The sequence below is a fragment of the Camelus dromedarius genome, chromosome 19 (assembly GCF_036321535.1).
Source record: "Camelus dromedarius isolate mCamDro1 chromosome 19, mCamDro1.pat, whole genome shotgun sequence".
NCBI classification, from domain to species: domain Eukaryota; kingdom Metazoa; phylum Chordata; class Mammalia; order Artiodactyla; family Camelidae; genus Camelus; species Camelus dromedarius.
In genome coordinates, this window is record NC_087454.1 from 18699987 (window position 1) to 18721011 (window position 21025).

General features: G+C 42.2%; 1 long non-coding RNA gene and 7 other non-coding genes across 10 annotated transcripts in view; 4 read left to right on the forward strand and 4 right to left on the reverse strand.

The window, feature by feature from the left end:
- Nucleotides 1–21025, forward strand: part of LOC105084542 (uncharacterized) — a 45135-nt gene that overhangs the window by 12840 nt on the left and 11270 nt on the right. The window contains exons 3-4 of one of the 3 annotated variants that reach the window (XR_004131408.2): nt 8894–9006; nt 9875–10004. This is a non-coding gene — a long non-coding RNA (uncharacterized LOC105084542). Of the gene's footprint in view, nt 1–8893; nt 9007–9874; nt 10005–21025 lie in introns of those variants that run through there. The other 2 variants (XR_004131409.2, XR_010376731.1) reach the window with 2 other exon arrangements.
- Nucleotides 312–393, reverse strand: TRNAL-AAG (transfer RNA leucine (anticodon AAG)). The gene has a single exon. It is a non-coding gene; the product is annotated as a tRNA-Leu (tRNA).
- On the forward strand, nt 1176–1248 carry TRNAM-CAU (transfer RNA methionine (anticodon CAU)). Its single transcript has one exon. It is a non-coding gene; the product is annotated as a tRNA-Met (tRNA).
- On the forward strand, nt 4532–4604 carry TRNAK-UUU (transfer RNA lysine (anticodon UUU)). Its single transcript has one exon. It is a non-coding gene; the product is annotated as a tRNA-Lys (tRNA).
- TRNAM-CAU (transfer RNA methionine (anticodon CAU)) lies at nt 5139–5211 on the reverse strand. Its single transcript has one exon. It is a non-coding gene; the product is annotated as a tRNA-Met (tRNA).
- Nucleotides 16367–16439, reverse strand: TRNAF-GAA (transfer RNA phenylalanine (anticodon GAA)). Its single transcript has one exon. It is a non-coding gene; the product is annotated as a tRNA-Phe (tRNA).
- Nucleotides 16914–16985, forward strand: TRNAE-CUC (transfer RNA glutamic acid (anticodon CUC)). The gene has a single exon. It is a non-coding gene; the product is annotated as a tRNA-Glu (tRNA).
- Nucleotides 19857–19938, reverse strand: TRNAL-AAG (transfer RNA leucine (anticodon AAG)). Its single transcript has one exon. It is a non-coding gene; the product is annotated as a tRNA-Leu (tRNA).

The following is a 21025-nucleotide window of genomic DNA, read 5'->3' on the forward strand; positions in this document are numbered from 1 at the left end:
TAGTAGGTACTGAACACTTCTTTTTTTACATAAACAAATGAATTAAATGAAGGTCTGTTATATGTTTCATACTGCTGGGTGGTGAAAATACAGTAAGGGGGTAAGTAGCATACACACTGTGTGCTCATTAACTTTTTGTTAATTGAAATAATCAGTTGAAGGCCTATCATGATGTGAACACTGCAGGACAATGTGTATGGGTGTTTTCTCTGGCCTTGGGGAAAACAAGTGGGAGAGGGAGAGTGTGAGAACTTGTGTACATTGGGCATGGAGAAGAGTACCTACTCAGACAAGAGGTGTAAAAATCAGCTTGGCAGCGGTGGGATTCGAACCCACGCCCCCGAAGAGACTGGAGCCTTAATCCAGCGCCTTAGACCGCTCGGCCACGCTACCGCCCACGACGCTTATTTTTATGTGTATGACATCTGACCCAAACAACTCCCATTACAGATCCTTTTTCTCTTCTCCCTCCCTCGCCCCTCTGCGCTGTCCCCGTGGGCCCTTCCTGCTCCCAGCACAGCTCGAGAGACCCCTTCCCCTGACGCTGCTTTCTCATGGCTCCCAGACTGACCCTAAAATGTGACCCCGCAGGTAGCGCGGGAGGAAGCTCCTGGCTCGTTTGTCACCAACACAGGAAAAAGGGGTCACGCGGACTGAGAGTTGCAATGGATGCTGTGGGCTCCAGATCCACTTGGACTCCAGAGAGTAATCCCCCGGACTTAAGGAGGCGGCGTTTGGTTTGAGCCCGGGAGCTCAAGGAAAGAATCTTGAGCCCCCACCCCCACCCCCAAATCCCCCGCCCTCCTTCATACATCTCAGGAGACCAAGCTCCTACATGGAACCTCACGAGGGAGGCAAAGAGTGCGGTCCTTACTATTTTAGTCTTGGTTGCCTTTCAGAAGGCCCTGGTCATTCCGAACAGAACTTCTACAAAGTCTTGTCCTCACCGCTCCTAAAGTCTTTGCGGGAAAGTTCTCAGGGGAAACGGGCCTGGGCTGGTAGTTGATGTTTTGCCTTGTTCTGCGTGGCCTTGTCATCCAAACTTTGAATATTTTAGACGTGAATGAAACCATGGTTCCGTTCTTGTTTTGAAAGACTGTGATTCAGAGAATTTTTGATTGAATCTTTCTTACAATAAACTTGGTAGACATTTTTTACAAGTGGGAGGGACAGTTGCCTCCTTAGCGCAGTAGGCAGCGCGTCAGTCTCATAATCTGAAGGTCCTGAGTTCGAACCTCAGAGGGGGCAATGCAAGTATTTTTCTTTCGTGTATCTTTAAAAAAAAAAATCCGAGGAATTTGCTTTGATGAAACTGAACGGATAATTTTCTGTTAAGCGAACCATGTAATGTTCAGATGCAAAATAGTAATTTTCAGTAAGATTAAGTACTCCAAAATTCTTTCAATTTTTCTTATACCATTTGTAGATACAGTGAGGAGATTTTTTTAAAAATGACTTTCTGATATGCTTGGAAATTGTTATAAAAACATCAAGGTCAAGAAACTTACTGGTTGGGAGAGAGGAGGGGATGGAGGGTTATACTGGGGATGTGGAAGGTGTAGTATGATGGGCAAAATATTTTTATTAATTATTGATTATCTTTTGCCATTCTTCTGGAATTGCTCACCACCAGATCACCAACGACATCTTGCACAAAAAAAGAAAAAAGTATTTTCCCCCCTCGGCCTCTTTGCGTTGGACCTCTTTTCCTGCTTCCAGTGCTCTTGACTGGATCTCTTAGTTATCCAAAATACAAGATGCCAGACAGAGTAAAAAGAGAAACAGGAAATGAAGAAACACGAAGTGATATTTAGAGTCAGGATAAGCACCTGACTCAAAACAAGGAAGGGTGATATTTAATATCCAGCTCTTAACATCTCAGCTTGTTGAATGGGAGGTATTGGACTAATATTTATTGAGTGCCTACTATGTGCCAAGCACTGGTCAAAGCTGTGTCCCTCACTGTTAATCTGTTTTGTCTGAACTTCAAATTCATCCTTGAATACTCTTTTCTAGGATGTTGGTTTTCTCTCAGGTTCTGTCAAGAAGAGGAACCAGAAGGAGTCTGGAAGGCAGGAGAAGAGAAGAGAAACTGTTTTCTGAATTTTGCTATTTCAGTCAGGGTCACTCCAACAAGGGCAGTTGATTCCAACCTCTATTCTCTTAATGCCCTATCTCAGAGTCCTCAAACCCCTTCCCTTTTGTTCCCTCAGCCCTAGAAGGTGGTAGCTATTTTCCATAGTTATTATTTCTGTTATCTCTGGGCTACTACAATGATCCCAGTTGAAATACCCAGTGTTCTTTCTTTTTCTTTTTCTTTTTCTTTTTAATTTTGGCTTTTAAAATAATTTATTTATTTATGTTGGTGGGGAGGTAATTAGGTTTCTTTGTTTGTTGATTAATAAAAGTACTGGGGATGGAACTCTGAGCTATAACCACCTCCCACCAGTGTTATTTCTGAACTACACCTTGACTGATACATAAGGGCTGGGGTATACTGCACTGTACACAGCAGAAAATGCTCCTGATCTCATGGAGTTTACTGTGTTTTAGTGGGACATAACAGATGATGCAAATCCGGATTTTTAACAGCAACCTCAGGAAATCTGATCTGAATGCAATCAGTTGAACAAGATTTTGGAATCCCTCTGCAAATACCCGGTTATTTCATGCTGAGTATTGCTCAGGAGGTCACTTCCTCCCAGGATTCTCCTTTTTTGTCTGATCACTCAGGGCTTGCCTACTGATCAGAACTGGCAGCTTACCTTCAGGTATGACAAGGCAGATTAAGAGCAGAGCAAACACCTCATGCTTTCCAGAGAACTCTCAAAAGGTTGAAAGTGCCCTTTCCTGTTCTGCTTTGTGTCTGCCTTTCCCAGTTAAAGTGCTTATTAGAGCAATGAGCTACTGAGAAGAATGAGTTACTTTGACACCTCTTCCTCTCTAGGTCCCCTGAAAGAGTCTGGGCTCAAGTCTTCTGCTTCTTTCCAAATGTTCCCAGTCTCTCTGCACCATTCCTTGACACTGTCACATAGTCGGTAGGCCAAATCTGCACAACCTACTACAGCACATTAGCCTAATTTGTGTTTTCCCATCATCTCTTTCCCCACTTTGATACATTCTTTATGTGAAACCAGCATAATTTTTTGAAATCGTATGTGATCATGTTGTTCCTCTCTGCTTAAAATCCCCAGTGATTTTATATTGCTGCAAGGGTGAAGTCTCTGTATTTTGCATTCCTATCCATAACCTCTGAGCCTGTCAGTCTCTGATCTGTCCTTCTCTTTCTGTTCACCTTGCCCCTCACCTCTATCAATACTGTCCCAAGATATCTGCATTCAAACACCTCAGGCCTTCTTTAAGTTCTCTGGAAGTGTTCTGATCTTTGCTCTTCCTGGAATCTTGGAGCCACATTTTTGTCTAATTTATTACTATGAAGCCTTTGGGTCTCCATTTAAGCATTATATCCTGAAAGAAGTCTTCTCTTACCCTCTGTAAGAGGTCACCTCCTTTTATAATCCATTCTCTTGGAGATGTGGGGTGGGGGGGCACTTAGAGTGTGCATACTTTTGTCTTAATTTTCTACCGCTATACTCTCTTTATCCTGATTTAAGTCTGTGAATGTTTTCCATTTTATCTTATTACAGTGAAGTTGTGTAGAACACCTTGAATCCATACCTGAATAGTGGCATGAATAAATACGTAATTAGAATGGTACCACGAGACAACCTTTGTGTTAAACCTAGCGTTTGAGGAAGAAATTTCTGTTACAGGATTTAGGGGTGGAAAGCGAATGAGAGATTAAACAATTTGTCTAAGATGGCACAACCAAAATGATTAAATATGATGTTTTAATTGATCTGTTTTAAAATAAAAATAATAATGGTGATAACACCTAACTTTCATTGAACTTAGAAAGTCCCAGACACTATTCCAAGAATTTACTTGTATTATCTCATTTAATTTGGAAACGTGGGTGATGAAATTATACTTACTTGAATACACATCTCAGTAACCTATACTTTTTCTTAAGAGCTTTTATCACAATGGCTATTTAAACATTTACTGCGTAATTCATAGTTTAAAAGGCTGACTTTCCCTTCTAAAGGGTAAACTCCACTAGGGCAGAGGTGGTGGCTTTCCACTGCTGTAAACCGAGGGCAAAGCAGAGCTCCTTGCTCAAAATAAATACTCGAAACCTGTTTGTTGAGAGCTTTTTAGGTTAGGCATCCTTGAATTCTGGGGGCAAACCAGAGCACAAATTTGGAAGATGAAGGACCAAACAGCTGAGATTATTAAGTCTCTAGTTATATACAACTTTTAGAAGTAATTGTTTAGATTATATTACCCAAGAATGAGGGTTATTTTTTTCCATGAGCTAGGAGTATAAATAGTCGTGAGCCACATTCAAGGGGGCAAGGATAGAGTTAGGAATAAAGAAAAGGAACATAGACCGAATTTTTAAGACACTGAACTTCATCTATGTACTTTCCTTCTCATTAGGTTATACAAGGACTCATTCTTTCAAGGAGCCCGGATAGCTCAGTCGGTAGAGCATCAGACTTTTAATCTGAGGGTCCAGGGTTCAAGTCCCTGTTCGGGCGTATTTCCTGGTTTTTAGCGTCCCGGAATGAGTAATTTCACACGATATATAGGAATAGATTATATAGATGACGAAATGAGAGGTGTTTTGACCCATATGTGTGACTCATACACGCTGAAAGATGCTGAGGCGAATACCTGGGGGCCTCTACAGTCGAATGAAGAGAGCTAATATTTAAGGATTGTGCCAGAACTAGATTCTTTCCTATTAAATGCCATTTAATTAAAAATAAACAAACAAAAAAAGCCAGAGTGAAGTTACTGCACCCCTTTGTAAAGGATGTGGTTAGTCATTTGTAAAATTTAAAAATAATGTAGAAGTCCTCTACTCAAGAGGTGGTTGGTAAATGAGTGGCTGAAGAGGTTTTCTGGACATCCAGATTCAGCAAAGGTAACAGGATACACCCGTCCCGATAGCCAGGAGGTAGGTTTTCTTTAGACAAAGTTCGCAACGTTGTGTCCCAATGGCCAGGATGTAGATTTTGGATAGACAAAGGCCACAACCTTCGAATGGTCAAACGAGGGCAAAACTGAACTGCCCCCTCTGAGGTTCGAACTCAGGACCTTCAGATTATGAGACTGACGCGCTGCCTACTGCGCTAAGGAGGCAGATAATATGAAGTTCTCGTCAAGTATTTTTAACACTGGATTTTACTTTGCTTCAACTAGTTCTACTCTAGATTTCCATTGAAAATGAAATGCTCTCCTGCAACGACGTATAAACACAACAGCTTCTACAGCCTGAATCCGATGAAGAGAGTCGCTGTTGATCCCCCTGCATAGTTCTGAACTGATGACCCACCCCACCGCCCCTCAAAACTGAAGGAAAATGTCAACCTCCTTCCCAGAAACCTGCACCTAACCTGCACTGCCCTCGTCCATTGCTCTCGTCTCGAGGAAAGAGGAAAAAGGCCCGCTTCCTCTCTCCTTCCATACGCGATCCTTCTCATCAGTATTTTAAACACATTGAAGTGTTTACTAACTTGAACAACAAAACATTTCCTCTAACTCGTCGCCTGGGTATCCAGCTGCCGCTCTATCTCATTCGGCCCTTCACAGGCATATTTCCCATAAAATCATCTGTCCTCATTTTAAGAAAACACCTCCCCGAAGTCCTATCAGCTTTTCAACAGACTACAATCTCCCCTGACCACTCCCTCTGTCCCGAGGAAGTCCAAAGGGGGTTTCTGGATCTATGGGACTTATAGGTTTAAAGACTAAGGTGTCGTCCTTAAAAAAAAAAAAAAAAAAAAAAAAAAAAGGAATAAGGTGTCCTTGGTGCAAATTCTTGGGAATCTGTTGGTACGTGAAAGCTGTAGTTACAGGAACAGGAAGAGGTGAAAAGCTTGGTTTACCTACTATCTTGATTTGCCTGGGGGATGCCCTGGTTTTAGCACTGAAAGTACCCCTTCCCGGAAAACCCCTTTCCAGGGTGAGAAAAGTCAGGGTTTTCGGTGTTCCCAAATGGGTGAGGACAGTTGGGGAAAGTACAAAGAAACCCGATGACAGCTTTACTCTCTCACTCACCCATCCTGCCCTTGGAGTGCTGAGAGGAACACTGATTTCATTGTGAAAAGGATGCGGCACATACCATTCGACTTCTGTAGCTGCAGTCGCTGTTTTTCCCCGGCCAGTGATGGTGGCAGCCGTAATTTTTGGGTCGAGAGTTTTGCATTCCTTTGAAGGCTGTGACTTAAATTTGGGAAACAAGAGTTTTGTAGTCGTGAACGTTAACCGTTTGGCTCTGCCTGTAGATTAATTGTGCTTTTTATGGAAATAGTGTTAGATTAATTTTTTACGCTGTGATTATTATGACCATATTTGTTAACAGTCTAGATAGAGAAAATGAGAACGATTACCATATGAACGCCAGCGTGGCCAAGACATCACTGAAAAAGTGTCAATGACAGACAGAAGAACACATGTAACAGGATTAGAGACATAAATAACTCAGAGTACTGCAAAATATGTAGAAAGAATTTGGATTTGGAGATGGTGGAGAAGAAAGTGTGAAAAGTCCGTGGGGAGACTGACTCTCCCAAGTCTTATCTTGGGATAAGAAAGGACGGAAGAGAACTTTTGAATCAGAAGTTTTTTCGTCTTCAAATGACACCAATGCTCAGTCAAAAATAGCATTGGGAATAAAACTTGTAAAGAATACACAGTATCTTATTGACAGCTCGAGTTTCTGATTCAGAGGTTGCAACCTAGGGGCAAAAAAAAGAAAAAAAGGAGGTGGGGAATTTGATACCATTTATCCGCCTTTATCCGCCTCTTGCAGTGCGGAGCTGATTCTGTCAGATGACCTTGCTCTCTACACTTTAACAACTTCAAGTGATGTATCAAATTATGGCAACCAAAAAAAAACTTGCCCCTAGCTCCTACGACTTTAATTTGAAACATGGTGTTGAAATACCTTCTTGATTTGTAGGTGGAGTTTATAAAACTCCAACATCCACTGGATGCATAAAACAAGCGATTGCTGATACCTTGTTCAAATACAAACAAGATCTTGTTCATCTATCTGCATATTTGGCAGATAGTACAAATGTAAACTCTGGCAAATTCCATTTAGCCTTACCAAAGAAAATGAAAAGATCTTATCTGCTAAATGTGCTACACACTTTGTATCCATACCAGTGCTTGAAAAGACTGTGGTTTGCTTACTCATGATACTGAGGCTTTCATGGTTTATTGAGGTTTATGGTCACTTTTTAGTTTCTTCAAAATGTGCAGAAGCACGTAGAGTGATTTCTGACTTCACAGAAATGGAGGAAGATAGCCTCTTCAGGTGTGCTGTCTACAAGCTGGCTATCGTTGTTGCTAGCCATAGAAAATATGTTACAGTGTTGGCCTACTTGAAAATCTTTATTTTCAAAGCGTGGAATAAGAAGAATACCATTCTCTAATTTGGAAATATTTTGAGGATGAGAATGGAGGAAAACACTACAGTAAAATGGAAATTTATATGCTCTTTCTCCAATATTCTTTGATGTTATATATATTGTGATAAAAACTCATCACTGAAAAAAGTGACTCATTTTGGGGGAAAATATGACTGCTTCAGAATGAAATAATAATAGTAATAATAATAGTAATAATAGTAATAATAATAATAATAATTTTAAAAGGTATCAGAAAGGAGCAGCCAAGTAGTCAAGTTAAACAGGACTTTCTCAATTTTTTTGCTAGTCAGGTGATCAGATCAGCTCATGTACATAGAGAATAGGTGAGGACTCAGGTCAGGGTTTAGAGACTGGGAAGAGGAGGAAATAAAGAAGGAATTACATTTAAGTTGAAAGAAAACCAAGAGAATGTGGTGTTCAGAAATCAAGTGAAGAATGTGTTCCTATAAAGAGAGACTTTCAACTGGGCCAAGTGTTGAAGCTGAACAAATTGAAGACCAAGTGCTGACCACTGGATTTTACAAAATGGAGGCTGCCGGGGCTTAACAAGGGAGTTTCGGTGGAGTGGAGGGGTAAAAGTTTGGTTTAGAGTCGGCTAAAGGGAGGAGCACAGTTAGGGGTATTCTTTACCCATTCAGCTATTCAGATTCAGGCTTGGAGAAGGTGGTGGTGTGTTTGATTTGACCAAGGGTTGAGAGTGGGGCAAAGGAGAAGAAGGTTGTGCAAGCTAGTAATGCTGTAATTAATCACAAAATCTAAGCTGTAGAAAGAGGGATGTAAAGATGAGGGGGGCATTTTCTCCTTTTTCTCTTCATTCTCCTACTGCCATCCTCAGTTTCTGAGATCTCTAAATTCTGAGTCAATTCTCTTCCAGTGTGGGAAGAAAATTCCTATCAAAACATCCTCAATCAACTCTGTAGCCTTCCTTTCACTCAGCTCCAAATCCAGTCTCGCTAACTTTGGGGATTTCAAAATATTTTAGGATGCAATAGCATTTCTTCATCTGCCTGGACAACTGCGTTAAAGCACCAGACTTTAGGCCTGTCATTCCCATTGTTTTCTCCCTGGTTTTCAAATCCCACTTCTCCATAAGAAAAGTATCATCTTGGAGAAGACCGCCTCTGATACACGTGAATGGCATCATCACACCTGCATCCTTTTTCATCTTTTTCTCTGTTTTATTTCTCACATTCTACCAGCTTCCAAGCCCTGTGAATTCCATCTCCTCAGTACTTCCTGAATCTGTCTCCTTTATTCCACTGCTGGATTATTACCACTGTTTTACTTTTCCCTCCTCCTCTTCCCTCTGTATCTGTCCTCTGCTACTGTACTGGCCTCCAGTCTGGTTTCTTGGTTTCTAACCTTGCTTGTCTCCCATTTTTCAGTGATGCAGGGCTGTCATACACCAGTGCCTGTGACAAGACACTTGGGGAGAAGGTGAAGAATGCTGAAGTTTGACCTGAGGTCTGAGAGCCAAGCCAAGAGTCCTTGGAGAGAGGTGGCATTTTCCTTTTTTTTATACTTTATCAGCCCCAAGAGTTGCCTTTCTGTAATTCACCCACCAAAGTGGGCCATTATTACATAATTTGTACAAAGACACCCTGTGTCCTAGCTGTGGCCCCTCTTCTACAGTACAGGCAGGACAGAGTTTGCAAAAAAAATACCAATTATACTGACCTTTATGTTCAGAAGGGCACTTTGTTTCTGCAAAGCCTTTGAAGTAAAGTTCAAAGTTGTTAGCATTGAAGATACAGCTCACAATGTGTTCTAATTACCTACTAATATGTAATAAAGAATTCCAAAACAGAGTGGCTTGTGGTATGCAGAATAATAGCCATTCTAAAAATATCCTCTAATCCCTTGAACCTATGAATGTTACCTTACATGGTAAAAGGGAATTTACAGATGTGATTAAGATTAAGGACTGTGAGATGGGGAGGTGATTCGAATCACAAGTCCTTAAAACTGTTGGGGGAAGCAGAAGAGTAGGTAAAGAGATGTGATTTGAGGACTGGACCCACTGTTGATGGCTTTGAAGAGCCAAGGAATGTAGCAGCCTTTAGAAACTGGGAGTGGTGGCCATTATCTTTCAGCCAGCAGGAAACAGAGACCTCAGTCCCACAGCTGCAAAGAAACAAACTCTGTCAACAGTTTGAAGGACACAAGTTAAACAGCAAGGTCCTACTGTAGAGTATAGGGAACTATATTCAATACTGTGTAATAGCCTATAATGAAAAATAATATGAAAAGAAATGTATACATATGTATAACTGAATCACTATGCTGTACACCAGAAATTAATGCAGCATTATAAACTGACTAGACCTTGATTAAAAGTAAATTAAAAAATAATTTTTTTAATGAAGCAGGAAATGGAATCTCCCCTAGAGCCTCCAGAAAGAGATGCAGCCTGCCTACACCTTGTTTTTCAGCATGGTGAGACCATACCTGACACTTCTGACCTACAAAACCCCAAGCACGCAGGGTGTCTTTGTGCAAATAATAAATTTGTATTGTTTAAAGCCAATAAGTTTGTTATTTCAGCAACAGAAAACCATTTTACTGTCTCTCTTGATTCTGTGGGTTGACTGGATTCATCTGGGCAGTTCTGCTCTGTGTGACATCAGCAAGCACTCTAATCCTCTGAGGACTTGATTGGGCTGACATGTCCCAGGTGGCTCACTCACATGACTGGCAGTGGCATTTGGTGTTTGTGATCTGTGAGGAGCTCAGCTGAAGCTGTTGCCCGTAGTGCCTGGCTGTGGCCTTTCCGTTAGGCTTGGACTTCTCACAGGGTAGTGACTGGGTTCTGAGAGGGAGCTTCCCAAATTGAGCGTTCCAAGAAACCAAGTCAGAAGCTGCAAGGGTTCTTTATGACACAGGCCTGGAAGTGGCACAGTGCCTTTTCAATGAAATTCTACTAGGGCAGCCAAGATGCACTGTGGGAATGTGCTTTGCAAAGGTGTGATTACTGAGAGACGTACTACGTTGGGGTCAGTTTTTGGTGACTAGCTACCACACAAGTCGCTCTTTTTTTCATTTTCAGTTTCATCTTGATCTTATTCCTCTTGGCCCATGCACCTCTGATTCTCTTCTCAGGTCTAACTGAACTAGAAACTAGTGATTTTCCCAGATAGTCACATCTTTTCAGCTTTGCCTCTGTTCGTGCTTCATGGAAAGAATCTTTCCATGCCCTTCTATAATTCTGACACTCAGTTTCAATGTGTGGGTTCCCCCCAACACCACCAGGCAATTCTTTACACCAGCTGGGTGTCCTGCAATTCAACTTAATTCTGATACCACCTACCCAAAGATAGCATCAGATTTTACCAGTTAAGGACCTAGTCCCACAAACTGCCCTCCACTTCAGATGCCAATCACAAGTCTAGGTTGTCACTTGTGCATCAGATCAACTGGCTATAAACGGGAGGTTTCAAAGATTCCCTCCTTTGGTTCAATTAATTTGCTAGAGCAACTCACAGGACTCAGAGAAACATTTTACTTATTTTACTTTGCAGATTACTGGTTTATTATAAAAGGATATTATGAAGGAAAACCTGGGCTGGGCTAACAAGTTAACTCGCAAATCTAAGTATCGGAATACTGATCTGAGTTCTGCTGGACTAACTCGTAAATCTAAGTTAATTAGTGTTGGTTTGCTTTCATGTTTTGTTTTGTTTTTTTGTTTTTGTTTTTGTTTTTTTGCTAGCCAGCTGGATTTTCAAAGAAATATACCTGGCTTTGGAATGTTAGTTTGCTGCCTCCCTGCCTCCACTTTTGTGATAATGATGCTGCTAAAACTGTTCCAAGCCTATTGGCTGAATACCCCAAGCTTGTACTTTACCCTATGAAACCTCATGCGCATGTCTTGGAGGTGCTCAGAGCTTCGGAGCAGAAGCCCCTCTGAGCCCGCCGGCGTAATACATCTGAGTACTCCAACCCTCCGAGTGGTGCTTGTTTCTTGGCTGGCCTGTCGTTTCTGTAACAATATCACTCAGGAACAGCCAGATGGAAGAGATGCAAAGGGCTAGGTATGAATAAAGGGTGCAGAACTTCCATGCCCTCTCCGAGCTGACCACTGTCCCACATCTGCAAGTTTCACTAGCCTAGAAGCTCTTTGAACCCTATCCTTTTTCGTTTTTATGGAAGCTTCATTACATAGGCGCAACTGATTAAATCATAGGCCATTGGTGACTGGATTTAATCTCCAGCTCCTCTCCCAGCCCAAGAAGCCAGGAGTGGGGGGTGGGGGTGGGGTGGGGAGGTGGAGGGGTTTGGGAGGGTGGGAGGAGGGAGACTGAAAATTTAGTTCCCCTGGCAACCTTATCCCATCCTTAGGAGACCTAGAAGCTTTCCAAAAGTCTCCTCATTAACACAATAAAAGGTATATTTGTCTCTTATCAATTGGAAAATTCCAAGAGTTTTAGGACCTCAGTTCCAGGAATGTGAGGAAGACTAAATAGTACTTCTTATACGTCATAATTACCACATCCTTTTCTTTTAAAGCCAACCTAATTATAGCTCACCTTTAAGACACATTTCAGGCTCTCATCTCCTCCAGTAAACCATCCATATTTCAGGCCAGGTGGCTTTATTGGCGACTTTCTCTACATCCACGGAAGAATCTATGAGTGTATCTCAATTCTCACTGCTTTACTTGTCTGTATTCTTTATCAGGCCAGAAGCTCCTTAGAGGAGTGCATTTGGTCCTTTCAGTTTCCCCAGGTGGATCTAGCGTAGACGGTACAGAGAAGGGCCTTGGGAAATGTTGGCTGACGGAGTAGTAATTGAACAAACCTCTGCCTAAGTTTATTACTGACCACAACACAGAAATGCTCCCAACATGACATTGTACAAATGTCAAGGCTTCAACCATGCCAAAAAACAAAAACAAAAGCAAAAACCAGATGTGTACATGAGAACAGGAACTAAAAACAAAGAAGGGAAAATGCCCATAATCAGTTGGCAAGCCAGAACTGTGGGTATCTTATTTTTCTCTTTAATGTTCTAAAATCACCATGCTGTCACTGCTAACATAAATGGAATTGTGTAGAACCATCAGATTCCAAAGGGTCAACAATCTTATCAACCTGCAGCACTGGCGGCTGATCAGCCACGTTGGCCTAACCTGGAGTTTCTTAGAACTGCAGAATCTCGGACCTCACCCCAGACCCACAGCCTTAGAACCTGCATTTTAGCGAGATCCCCACGTGATTTTGTATGCATACTGGTGTTTGTGAAGAACGCACCGTGCTTAATACAATTTTTCACCCTTTCCTTTATTAAATTTCCAGCTATTTGTTTAACCTACTTTTTAACAAAGATTCTGAGGGCAGGATAAGGGAAGCTTGTTCACATCTCTGTCAATGTTTTCTGCGTCTCTTCATCTCGGTTCTGTCAGCCACTTCTAGCAATCTAGAGTGGGCAGTGGCCTGGGGACCGGGGAATCGCCGGGCAGGTGGCGCCGCGCAGCACGCAGGACCTCGGGGAGCGCATCCTCCAGGCCCGCCGCGCCGCATCTCCCCGCGCCGGGCACGGTGGCGCGCGCCTGTAATCCCAGCTTCCTGGGAGGCTGAGGTCGGCGGATCGTGGGTGCCCGGGGGTTCGGGACTACGGCGCTGTGTAGAGCGGGCGTCCGCACCGGGCCTGGCACCAACATGGGGCTCCCGGGGGAGCCCGGGGGCACCAGGTTGTCTAAGGAGGGGGGACCCGGCCCAGGCCGGACACGGAGCAGGTCAAACTCCCCGTGTTGGGCGGCGGTGGGATCGCGCCTGCGAGCAATGCCTGCAGTTCTGCCTGGACATCCGACGAGACCCGGTCTCTTTTATTTAACTTAACAGGATTCTCTTTTTGAAAAATCGTTTTCCCCCAGCATTACTGTTGTTCACAGCGGACCACTTGACTTGACGGGTGGGGCGGTGTACATACTACTATTAAATGATAAACTGAGGCATATAACAATTTTAAGGTTTTATTTGAGCAAAAATGGATTCCAAGAGAGGAGTATCCAATCTAGCCGAGGAGCTCCGAGGAACTGTACAAAATGAAAGGCTTTGACAGGCAGAAGGGAGCAGGAACAAGGAAGTTACACTAGGCAAAAAAGCTGATTGATTATTGCAAGGTTACTTTCCTTCAAGGGATGACTGGAGTCTATCAGGCATATTACCTAACTAGCACTGATCAGGTGATTCCTGATTGAGTGGTTTTAGAGCACATTTCTGGGAGGGCAGAAACTGTAAGTGTAGGTTTGATGACAATGAACCTTAGGATAAATGACTCCATTTTTGGCCTATTGTCTTAAAATTTTTTTTTTAATTTAACATTACCATATACTTTATCTTTAAGTTTTGCACACAGGGAAGGGTGGTGCAGTCAATCCACGCTGGAAGAAACTCTTCTTAATGGCTTATTATCCTGAGAGTTTCTCCACCCTACAATAAGCCTTTCCCAAAAGAGTACAGGCTGCACTGCGTTTTGTAAGTAACCACTGCATTAGAATTGCATTGCATGACGACTATATAATCCAAGACAGATTTGCAACAGCCCTGAACTTCACCTTTTTTTCAGAAACTTCTCATTCAAAAATCTGTACACAAATGTTCTTATTGGATTGGATAAAAGAACTAAAGAAACACTTCACCAAAGAAGATATATAGATGGCAAATAAGCACATGAAAAGGTTTTCAACATCGTCAGCTACTAGGGAAATGCAAATTACAACCACGAGATGTCACTATATACATCTCAGAATGGTTAAAACAAAATTAGTAACAATGCCAAATGTTGATGAACATAAATACATTGTTGGTGAGAATGTAAAATTGTACAGCCACTCTGGGAAACACTTTGGCAGTTTCTTTAAAAAGTAAAGATATAAGTACCATACCATCCAGCAGTTGTACTCCAAGACATTTATGCCAGAGTAATGAAGACTGATATTTACACAAAAACCTGACACACAAATGTTTGTAGCAGATTTATTCATAGTAGTGAAAAACTGGAAACAACCCAAATGTCCTTCAATGGGGGACCATTCAAACAAACTGTGGTAAATTCATACCACAGAATATTACTTAGCAATAAAAAGGAATGAACTATTGATGCACTCAACAGCCTGGATGAATATTCAGAAAATTATAGTGGGTGCAAAAAGCCAGTCCCAATAGGTTACATATTATATAGCTCCATTTATATAACATTCTTGAAATTACAAAGTTATAGAAATGGAAAGCAGTTAAAGAAATGGAAATGGGAAGGGGGCAGGAGGAAGGTAGGTGTGGCTCTAGGGCTCCATGAAGGATCCTAGTGGTGATAGAAGTGTTCTGTATCTTGACTTTATCAATACCCTGATACTAATATTGCATTATAGTTTTGCAAGATGTCAACATTGGGAGCAACTCAGTAAAGGGTACATGAGCTCTTTCTGTATTGTTTCTTACAACTGCATGTGATCCTACAATTATCTAAATGTTAATTGAATTCTAAAAAGTTGGAGGTCAGGACACTGAGAAGTAGTCATTTCTGAAGAGTCCTTAGAAGTGGAGGAGAGGGGAGACTGAAACAGAGTAGCCAAAGAGTCCAGAGAATAAGAGGTCCAGGGAAGATTGCTTCATGAAGGAAGAATTGTCAATAGTTTGCATCCTGCGCAAAATTAAGTTTAGGGCCAAAAAAGAGCCAAAGGATTAGAAACTTGGAAAGTTGATGGTAATGGTCTCCTAGGATTGGAAGGTGGACCTCAGCTGATGAGCAATTGATGAGGCAAGGAAGTGAAGACAAATACTGTACCTGCAAGAAGTTTGCTGGTGGGTGGAAGGAAAGACTGGGAAAGAAGCGTGAAGGTAAGATGGGAGGGTGTATGTTCTCTTTTTGTTGTCTAAAGATGGAGATTTAGGCATTCTGCAGTTTGAAGACAGGCATACAAGTGGGAGAGAGATCAAAGACACAAGGACAGAATGGAATTGGGAGAATGGCCAAAAACTCAGATGAAATATTAATTAGCCTTGGAAATGAAGGGAAACTTTTCCTCTGAGTAGGAAGGAAGAGATTGGGATATGTGAAGAACCTGCAAATTAGGAGGCAAGGGAAAAGGAAGCTATGGGAATATCCTGACTCTCTTCTCTCCATCAAGGTTCAGGCTCAGTTTACCATGACCTTCACACCACACCCCTCAACACCCACCCCTTTCAGCCAGGAGCCACCTCTTAACTCAACTCAAATGGCTTCTTTTTTCAGGAACCTTTCCTTCAGTTCCCCTGTCTTACCGCTCTCTTTCTCTTCAGAGTTGCATAGGAGTCCACTTGATAAATACTCATGGAACATGGTCCATAGGAACCATGAAGTCGAGAATAAAATGTAATAGGTATTTCTCATATTAAATTTCTCTTTTCCTTGCCTATCTGGAGGACTGATTTCCTTTGCATTAGAAGCTGGCAGAGAATAAGATTAGGGGGAAAGAATTAGGGAGAAATAGGAGGCCTTTGAGGCCTCTTGACTTACTTAGGCATATGGCTGTGGGAACAATTTCATGGGAGTGAAGAAGGGGTAGGTTTGGAGAAAGACGAAAATAGAATAGGTGGAACAGAGTCCCCACCAGGAAAGAAGATACACGCTAAGTATTACAACGAAGAAGGGAAAGTAGTTTTCCTTCAGCACATTTGGGTCCGCTTCTTTTGTTTAGTGAAACGTAGTAGCCCATCCCTAGTCTCCGACTGGAAGAATCTTTTTATCGCACAATCCGTTTGGTCTTCCTTCATGAATTTAAAAATAAAATCGCCTATTTTTCCAGGGCATTATTTTCATGTTTGTGATGGATACATTCAACAGTTAATCATGATTTCTAAAGAAAAGCAACATCTGTCTGCCGAAACCCGGGATCGAACCAGGGACCTTTAGATCTTCAGTCTAACGCTCTCCCAACTGAGCTATTTCGGCTCCGCCCCCAGTGCCTTAAAATAATGCAAAATGGTGTATCTTTTTATTCACTGAATGTTAAGTATTTGATAAACATCATGATAAACATTTTGAGGAAACCAAAAATAATTTTTAAACCGGTTTTCATCTTAGAAAGCTTCACCAATTTATGAAGAGAAAGGCAAGGTAATTACAAATTAATGTCATAAGAACTGCTGTAACAATTTGTTAGATCTGCAACGTATCCCTGAATAAATCCACACGTTGGAGCAGGGAAAGAGACTCTATCCAGCTACCTGCGCCTGATTACTCCTTTTTCGGTATTGCTACATCTTCCTCTAGTCGAGATTTTATTGGTTGGTGCCGAACATGATGTCTATGCGTAAACGAATATGATCTTGCACTACCTCATTGAGGAAATGGTAAAGGAGCGCTGTATTTGCATATATAAGAGCATTCGGCTCGTAGGTTTATTTTGAAAGTTTTCTAGCACCTTCCCTGGTGGTCTAGTGGTTAGGATTCGGCGCTCTCACCGCCGCGGCCCGGGTTCGATTCCCGGTCAGGGAAAAAGAGCTTTCTTTTCCACCTTCCGCACTTTCGCGAAGGGCGAAACTTGCAAAGACTAAAACCTAAATTGTTCACAAGTTAACTTTAAATTTTCATATGAAGCTTTTTCTGCCTGCAAATTCTTCAACAGTTTTGGTATTCCAAGTGCAAAATGACAATGTAAATTTCTATGATTTAAAAAATTTTAATAAGAACTTTACCTGCTCGCCACTATTCTGAAAGCTTTTAAAATTTTAATTCACTCAGTTGGATGATCCAGTGAGCAGGTAATTTTGGAGGCAATTGACTAGCTTTAGGAATTGGTTGAGATTAGAGTAACACATTGTAAAGACAGTTATGAATAAAGATGAGAGGGAAGAAATCGAGAAGTTATTTCCCGGAGATGTGTCTTAGCTGGTTGTGGGCGAGTTTCTGAATCCCGGCGAGTGGCTGCAATTTTGAAACGCACTCCCTCTCCGTTGGATTTTTTCATTTCACTGCTCCAGCTGGGAGCAGGGAGATCGCCCTAGAAATAGTAACACAATAATTTATTCTCGGGTCAAGGCGGCCATGGGACTGCCTGATCTCTCCAGCGCCTCCACCTGTCTTCCGCTATGAATTTACAGGTTGCCTGGGGTTTCCTAAGAAAGGAAATAGAGGAAGGCCGTTGTTATTAAAGGAAAACTGCTGTCATAAAACTAAGAAACAGACAAACAATGTATTCCGCATCTCTGAATGCGCATCTGAGAAATCTACTGAAAGCTGCTTGAGGAAAAGCAGATTCTATTATTCTCCTGACTTTTGACAAGGTTTGATGTCTTTGTGCTAATTGGCTCTTGTCTGACAGTATTGGGGCACGAATCTTTGTTACCCGGTTTGTTTAAATAGCAGCCACAAATGTGTTGCTTATTTCCTTCTCATTTCTTATAAAAGTTCGATGCACATATGAACTTTCCACAAGCTTCCAGAAAAGATCGTGGTGTCTCTGATCTTACTCTACCAACAGTTGGGGACATGATGTTTTTATGATTATGTTAAATGAAGCAGTAGTAATCTTTTTCTAACTAACTGAACATTCCCTGCTCTCCCCCACCACCCCCGGCCCCCGTATACAAATTCACAAACTTTGCAGCATCTTTGAGCTGGGATGGTTCTTTGTCCTCTTGCTGATATTCTCCTGGAGTTAGTAAACTTTGACATCTATGTAAGAATAATTTGTCTAAGAAACCTTGTTTTGACATAAGCATAAAAGTAGTATAGTTTGTCAAATTTTTGTATCTACTGAAGCCATTCTGTGTCTTTCTGCTTAACGTTTCACAGAAAATTAACCCTCTAGGCCTTATGGCCATCACTTTCGGAACATCATCCTCTCTTAATGATGTCATATTTTGTCTCTTTTATATGTAGCAAGAATACTTTGCTTCCTTTCTTTTCATACCTCTGTTTTTAGGGAGGAGTCTAGGTAGGACCTCTAAATGTGTTTAATGCTTTTTTAAATTTTAAAACTTTCCCACATAAACCGAATTGGGTTAAAGATGAAGAAAGCTATGTGCTTTTCTTTGAAAGCTATGTGATTTTTTTTCCTTCTCCTGTTATGACTATTACTCATTCTCCATGAAAAATCTTTAATCTGTATTTTAGCATAGTAGGTTCTGTTTACTCATGAGACTGCTCTCTAATTACTTGTCAACTCAGAGAGAAAAATGGCAAAAATCTAACAAAACCACATAAGGACAAGAGGAAGAAGGAGAAGGTGAATGACTAAGGAAAATGACAACAGTTGGGGATCAATAAATCAATCTGTGTATATTAAGGGCCAAGGTATGTTTGCACTACGCTAGTCCCTATGGAAGATGAAAAATGAGCAAGATTCAATCCTATGTCGTAACATCACTTAACCCTAGTTTTCCTATCTGTAAAAGGGGAATAAACATATTTGCTGCATAGAGTTGCTATGAGGAGTAAATGAAATAATGCACAAAAAGTGCTCAGCCATACTATTATCCTAATCCATTTGTTTTTATTGTTACCATTTTTTCATTACACGTAGGTACTAAGGATGAGTGGAGGAGACAGATACTGTAAACAAGTCTTCCATTGGGCAGAAAGAGTAACCCGCTGAAATAAAGTGTGAAAAAGCACGGTGGGGTGTATGTGTGTGTGTGATTTGGAAGCAGGCTGAATACTTGACCTCTTGGAGGTGGGCTTTGAAGAATGAGCAAGATTTCTGTTTCAGGGGGAAGGAACTTCCAGGGTAAGGACTAGAGGATGATGAGAAAGAGACACAAGGATCTGCTCGGAGCAGAGAGAGCCCGGACCTGAAGCCACAGAGGCGTTGGGGTGCAGCTGAAGCCGGAAGCCGAAAAGCGCCCGGGGCGGGGGTGTAAGGGCACCTGGCGATGGTGGAATGTGTGCGGCGGTTACGAGACAAGGCGCTGGCGCTTTCCATAGCGTCTCTTCTCAGATCTGAATAGCTAAGGTTTCAAATATAAAGTAAGTACGCTCCAGAGGGGCTGGAGGAAGACTATTTCAAACATAAACTATTCCTTCAGGGGCATTGACAGGATCTGTCTTTAGTTACAAGGGCATTCCCGGAAATTTGACATACATTCATTCGTTTGTAACAAGAATCGTATGTTTGTGTCACTCAACGCTGTATCCACAGGGTCTAGAATTGTGCCTAGAATATACTGGCCGCTCAAATAGACAGATTATTTGAGCACTTATTTTCGGTTTAGCATTGTTCTACGGCAGTCAACTCTGGCCCCCGGGTAAACAAATCAAAAGAGGAAAAGAGAGGGACTGACTTTGCAGGATGTCAGAATTGTCCACACTGGGCATGAAAACAGGGCGTCTATTACCAGGCAGTTTTAGAGGGAAAAATGTACACCTTGGCAGCGGTGGGATTCGAACCCACGCCCCCGAAGAGACTGGAGCCTTAATCCAGCGCCTTAGACCGCTCGGCCACGCTACCACTTCCGGGATGCTCTTTCTTTCACATTTTTCCTAAGAGTGAAAGTCGTCCCCTTCCGGCTGCCACGCCCATGCCGCAAGCAGGACTCTTTCTTTGGCGTTCTTCTCGCTAATCCACCCGTGAACCTCTGCCTGGTGTCCAGCCATCATCCAGCCCGACCCCTGACACCCTGCTTTCCCACATCTGGGAGCAGGGAGAGAAGATCTGAGACGCCCGCCCCTCCTGTAACCAACACGGGAGGAAGGGGCCGCTGGGGCCCGTCACATCCAGCCGGAGTCGCGACGCCGCCGAGTTGAGTCCACTTGTGGTTTTGGCTGAGGGGACTCTAGGAAATAAAGGCAACCTGACGAGAGAAGCACAGAGCATAGCCCTCAGGAACACCTCGGTCTCTTTAGAAATGCCCCCAAGGTCAAAGGCAGTTCATTTCGAAATGCCAAGATTCGAACTATTTAAAAATACACCTACTGTCATAATATAATACAATACATGGATAAAGTTACTATCTGTATTTCTCGTCTTAGTGCAGGCGGTAACGCGTAGGTGTCCCGAACGCAAAAGTTTTGACTCGGACAACTGTGTCGAGTACACATTCTGCGTAATAATCACGGATCCTTGTGTCTCTTTCTCAACCTCTAGGCCTTAGCTTGGAAGATGTTTCCCCCTGGAAGCCGTTTCCCCCTGGAAGCCTTGCCTGATCCCTCCCTCTCCCTCTTTCCGGCTCCAGAGGGGTTATGGAGGGGAAGAAGACTCCTGCCCTCATGGAACTTAAAGCATAGTGGGGTTCATGCAATAGATAAGATATTGCCCAAATATGGTACAATCTCTACCAGAAAAAGATAGTTCTCTATGTGTAAACTTTGAATGAAGCTCCAGATTTAAGAGAAGGAATAAGTTATATTATAATATATATTGCATGATAGATGTTAGGACACACACCAAATTGCTCCCACTGGTTACAGTTAGTAGACACTTCTCCATGAGTCTCTTAGTTTCTGTATGCATTTTGAGTCTCTGTACTGTTTTTACTCACCAACAGCCAGTTCTCTGATTCCCTGCAGATGCCAACTGGGTGTTCAAAAATTCAGTT